Raw genomic sequence first — 6,351 nt, 5'->3', positions numbered from 1 at the left:
AATGTGTTTTCCCGCACGCTACATGACTGCCGACTACATGTATGCTGTAGCAGATCATAATTAGTCCACTAGATGCAGCGAGAGTCATTTCACAGGTGTGCCATTGTAGGAGCATCTTTTTGGGAAGGGTCCTATTCCAGCTCTCAAACTGAAAAATAAACGTGATTAAGGTTGCCCCTTCACAAAACATGAGGTAACCACCAAGAGGCTTTTGCACGTTGGAAAGGAGGTTTTATGAGAACAATATAAAGCCAAACATTGTCGTAGATTATAACATGAACGAGAGTGGCGTAGACCGTGTCAGTCAGCTTTATAGCTACTACCAATTCAGAAGCAAGGCAATGAAGTGGTGGAAAAAACGTATTGTTTCACGTTTACATATTATCAATTGTGAATGGTTTTATTTTGTACAAGGATGTCACCAAGCAGGAGATATCACTAGTGGAACTTATAGAAAAGTTACCATGGACTTGGCAGCTGCAGGACCCATCGATTATCCTGAGATTTTGATCGCTATTTTTCAGTAAAGGTACCACCCACAGCGAAATAAATAAACGGTGCTTCCTTCTGTAAAGTTTTATCTGACAAAGGAAAGAAGGAGACTGATAAGTGAATAAGGAAAGAAAGCAGAAGACGGTGCGAAGACTACAATGTTGGGCTACGTGTATCACAATATATTCAAGAAAACAACCATCTGGATGTAAATTATGTATACGTTACATGAAATTATTTTTTCCTGAAACATGAAATACTTATACGTTTCTGAAATTTATTCTTTTCTCTAATTGAAAGCTTTGTGAGGAAATGTAAAAACCTTTTCTTGGGGGCAGTTTCTTCAGATTTTTGGCAACTCTAATACACCTGTACTGATGCGAGCATACAGATAAGCAAGCTTATTTGCTAATTTGTAAGGGATGAGGTTTGAAAGGATGCTAGATGTGTACCTCTAAGATGGTTGACTACTGTTTAATTATTTTTTAAATTTTCTAGGAAATCGTTAGTTGACCTACACATTCGAAGAACAGATAGAATGTGAATGTGTTATATGTTACAGTTTTTATGTCCGAACAGTTACTGCGTACAATTGTCAAGTTTTCCAGAGAGATGGCTCGTCCAATCAAGGTCACAGAGGTCGGCTCGAGATTGTCAATTGTGCGCATCTAATTGGTCATTATAAATCCCTTAATTGCCAGTACGGCAAATGATGAATCCCTTGCGATTGTTTTTAAGCCTCACAGTATAAATCTGTACAGAGTTCATTGTTTTAATGCAGTATTGGGTTCATAAACACATTATATTATTTGTTAGGCGTAAATATTTTCTTGGTCTGGAATTTCCACTCTCAGCCCCTCGTTCTCAACCAATTTTTCTGAAGTATTGACATAGCTGAAGATGGTGCACCAATCCTCAGTATTAGTATTATTACAAACAATCCCAAAACGCAGTTTTGATACTCTGTTGTCAGAACTATATTCGAATCAGTAGTCAATGTTAATAAACTTTAGAAATAGATGTTCGTCGCAGCGTTCTAAACACGCCCAAAAATCAGTATACATTTCGTTTTCTGCGTAGTCTAAGAATTTTAAAGATTTCCGGACATAACAAGATGGATACTTCCATGTTACGTTTTAGAACATACTCGGTAGTTTGGGCTAGTCAAGACATTGCCATCGACTACTGTCTACAAAACGTTAACTGATAAATCCGCCTGATGTACTTAGCAATGGATCACAAGCTGACGTGTAAAGAGAATACATTTAGGAAACAGTGGAATTGTTGAAATACACTGACGGACAAGAAAATCGCAACGTCAAAAAATAATTAGTTTAGTTCAATGAAATTTCTGGAGTACATTTGTCTAGGAAACATATTTAAGTGTAACACCGGAGGATCAGAACTTATCGTAAGCGCGATATAAGCCATTGCAATTGTGAAATGCTGGTACATTAATAACTGGCGTAAACACCAGAATGTTGAATGCAAGCATGCTAACGTTCGTGAATTGTGTTGTACGTGTATCGGATGTCAGTTTGTGCCACATATTTCTATACCTGTTGCATTTCGTCGGTCAATACAGTGACAGTTAATGCTGTTTGTGAATGACGCTGGAGTTGTCGTCCGATGATGCCCATATATGATATAATGGAGGCAGATCTGGTAATCGACCAGGCCAAAGCTACATGCCGACACTCTGCAAAGCATGTTGAGTTACAACAGCGGCATGTGGGCGACTGTTATCCTATTGTAAAATATCACATGGAATGCTGTTAATGAATGGCAGCACAACAGTTCGAACCACCAGATTCACGTAGAAGTCTGCAGTCAGGGTGCATGGGATTATCACGAGTGTGAAGCTGCTGTCAAGCGAAATGCACCCCAGGCCATGAAGATTGGTGTAGCTCAGGTGTGTCCAGCACGGCAGACAGCTTGGTTGCAGGCCCGCAACTGGCATCTTTCTAACAAGGGAACCTCCCCATCGTACCCACCTCAGATTTAGTTATAAGTTGGCACAGAGGATAGGCCTTGAAAAACTGAACACAGATCAATCAAGAAAACAGGAAGAAGTTGTGTGGAACTATGAAAAAAATAAGCAAAATAAACAAACTGAGTAGTCCATGTGCAAGATATACAACATCAAGGATAGTATTTGCTCAGGAGCGCCGTGGTCCCGTGGTTAGCGTGAGCAGCTGCGGAACGAGTGGTCCTTGGTTCAAGTCTTCCCTCCAATGAACAGTTTAATTTTTTATTTTCAGACAATTATCAAAGTTCAGCACTCACACATAATCCACTTCGCTCTCCAAAATTCCAGGACATATTCAGATTTGCTTGGACATATGCACGATTTGACGGTATACACACGGAAAAATTTGAAAATGTTAAAAACATATGTTTTGACAGAGCACAGGGAAAACTGTGCGACTGTGAAACTGTTGCATTCATTTGTTGCAGTTTATGTGACAAACGCTTATGTTTTCATCACTTTTTTGGGAGTGATTATCACATCCACAAGAAAACCTAAATCGGGCAAGGTAGAAGAATCTTTTTACCCACTCGCCAAGTGCACAAGTTTGGTGGGTCGACAACATATTCCTGTCATGTGACGCACATGCCGTCGCCAGTGTCGTATAGAATATATCAGACGTGTTTTCCTGTGGAGGAATCGGTTGACCTATGACCTTGCGATCAAATGTTTTCGGTTCCCATTGGAGAGGCACGTCCCTTCGTCCACTAATCGCATGGTTTTGCGGTGCAGTCGCAAAACACAGACACTAAAAAAACACAGACACTAAACTTATTACAGTGAACAGAGACGTCAATGAACGAACGGACAGATCACAACTTTGCGAAAATAAAGAAAGAAAACTTTTCACTCGAGGGAAGTCTTGAACCAAGAACCTCTGGTTCCGCAGCTGCTCACGCTAACCACAGGACCACGGCACTCCTAAGCTCAGATCGACCTTGATGTTGCCTACGTTGGGCATGAACTACTCAGTTTGTATATTTTGCTTATATTTTCCATAGTTCCACACAACTTCTTCTTGTTTTCTCGATTGATCTGTGTTCAGTTTTTCAAGGCCTATCCATTGTGCCAACTTATAACTAAATCTGAGGGGGGTGTGATGGGGATGTTCCCTTGTAAGCAACACACGGCCATCACTGGCCACGAGCCAGAACCAGTTTCCATCATCAGAAAACACAACAGACCTCCATATTGCCATCCAATTCATGCTCGCTCCACACTTCTCTGATTTGTGGTCAACGGAACGCACGCTACAGGGTGTCTAGCTCGGAGCTGTCCCTGAAGTAACCGATTTGTTAGAGTTCGTTTATACTGTGGTGCCAACCGCTGTTTTAATTGTTGCTACAGATGCAGTGCGATGCGCCAGAGCCATACGCCGAAACACGATGGTATTCCCCCTCGGTAGTACCAAGAGTACGATCGAAGCTGGTCTTCTTGTGTTCTCGTGACCACCGCTGCCAGCAATCATGTACAATGTGTTCATTCTAGCCAAGTCTTTCTACAATATCGCAGAAGCAACAACCAGCTTCTCGTAGAGCTCTTAAACGACCTCGTTCAAAACCAGTGAGATGTTAATAATGGCGTCTTTGTTGCCTTTAAGGAATTCTTGACTAACATCCACCCACCACGTCCAATCCTGAAGGTCGCAAACGCTCGCGCCATAACAGAGCATATTTAAATAAAAAATGATAAGCATCCTCATAATGGCGCTACTAGCATTAGTCTTGTGCGACTGGTGACAAATCTGAACAGACATCATCTTTCAGATGTAGAAACACGCCTACCAACATTCGTTTATGTAGAGCTCCTTCTTGGTGCTGCGATTTTTTTTTCCATCAGTGTATGTGATGAGGCAATTTAATAGTCCTAAATGACTGAAGTGCTATTAAAGATATAATGATGTTAGGGCTGTGGACGCTATTATTCACCAGGCTGGTCGTTTCTGCCCCAGAATTGCTTGAAAGGAATATTGGGTTATTTTCAGTACCGGATAATTTTTCAGACAACTAGAATTCTATAATCCTCCCTCTTCCATTCAGACAAAAATTAAGCACAGAAATTAAACGCTATTGATTTAGTAATAGAGAATTAGGTGGAAAATTGAAAGACAAAAACAATTGTTCAGTACACGAGTATGACTGTTTACAACATCAATATTTATTGCCTCACGAGTTAGTCATTGCTATACACCACCATTAGCTGCACACATACATCATAAAGAAGTTTGCTCTGATAGGTTTAGAAATTCATATAAAAGTTGTCACTTGTACGTAGGCTGTTTAGGTTCTTATATTGGTAACGCCACCGCCACGTAGCGCTCTGTGTGAAAATCACCGGCTGTGCTGTGCGCAGTCTGTGGCTGGGTGGCATTGTTGGAATTTGCTATTGTAGCGTTGGGCAGTTGGCCTTTAACAGCGTGTAGCGTTGCGCAGTTGGAGGTGAGCCGCCAGCAGTGGTGGATGTGGGGTGAGAGATGGCGGGATTTTGAGAGCGGACGATCTGGACGTGTGTCCATCAGAAAGCGTAAACTTGTAATATTGGATATCATGGACTGATATATATATATATATATATATATATATATATATATATATATATATATATATATATATATATATATCACTTTTGAACACTATTAAGGCAAATATATTGTTTGTTCTCTATCAAAATCTTTCATTTGCTAACTATGCCTATCAGTAGTTAGTGCCTTCAGTAGTTTGAATCTTTTATTTAGCTAGCAGTATTGGCGCTCCCTGTATTGCAGTAGTTTGAGTAACGAAGATTTTTGTGAGGTAAGTGATTTATGAAACGTATAGGTTAATTTAGTCAGGGCCATTCTCTTGTAGGGATTATTGAAAGTCAGACTGCGTTGCGCTAAAAAATATTGTGTGTCAGTTTAAGCACAGTCATGTATAATTTTTCTAAGGGGACTTTTCACACTTAATGAAATGAAATGAAATGTCGTGTGACGAGGGCCTCCCGTCGGGTAGACCGATCGCCTGGTGCAAGTCTTTCGATTTGACGCCACTTCGGCGACTTGCGTGTCGATGGGGATGAAATGATTATGATGAGGAGAACACAACACCCAGTCCCTGGGTGGAGAAAATGTCCGACCCAGCCGGGAATCGAACCCGGGCCCTCAGGATTAACAGTCTGTCGCGCTGACCACTGTGCTACCGGGGGCGGACCTTCACACTTATTGGTTCAGGTTTATACTTCACATCTTATCCTTGAACTCTGTGCTGCAACCAGCTTTTACATTTGTTTACTTTTGTTCCCACAGGATTCTGAAAACTGCTCAAAAAGTTTCCTCTCCCGTTAATCCCGCCTAGAAGGTGAGCGGCAATTCATTTACGTCAACCTTGCGCTCGGCCGCCATTTTTGGCTATGAGGCCGGATGATTAATTTGTAAGGAAGACTTCCTGTACCGAGGAGACTTTCATTTAGTGTCCCAGGGCTAACTGAAACGTGTCTCACCGTAGCCATCCAGCTGCAGAAAAACGAATTGGTCTACCTTCGTACCGTTTTGCGACATTAGATAAAACAAGACAAAAGCATGCTACTTTCTTTACACCACAATATGCTGAAGTTATTATCTTTGTTTTTTTTTTGTTTTTGATAAAAACGATTCTTTGTCATTTGGTAGGAGTGTACCCATCTGTCGTAAGACAAACCTCGTTATATCGAACTCTGAGCTTATTTGTCACTTTACATGACGATACCTCATTTTACAGTAACAAAAAGGTAGATAGAGGTTCAACACATCGTTGACGACAAGACCATCAGAGGTGGAAGGTTACCTCGGGCTGGGAATGGAAAGGGGAAGAAAG

The 6,351-nt window shown here is 41.1% G+C and overlaps 1 non-coding gene across 1 annotated transcript; it reads right to left on the bottom strand.

The window, feature by feature from the left end:
• Positions 1-5,629: 5,629 nt before the first annotated feature.
• Positions 5,630-5,704, bottom strand: Trnan-guu (transfer RNA asparagine (anticodon GUU)). The gene has a single exon. It is a non-coding gene; the product is annotated as a tRNA-Asn (tRNA).
• Positions 5,705-6,351: the final 647 nt, after the last annotated feature.

Source organism: Schistocerca nitens, chromosome 4, assembly GCF_023898315.1.
Source record: "Schistocerca nitens isolate TAMUIC-IGC-003100 chromosome 4, iqSchNite1.1, whole genome shotgun sequence".
In the NCBI taxonomy this organism is placed as follows: domain Eukaryota; kingdom Metazoa; phylum Arthropoda; class Insecta; order Orthoptera; family Acrididae; genus Schistocerca; species Schistocerca nitens.
This window is presented reverse-complemented; position numbering and strand designations above follow the sequence as displayed.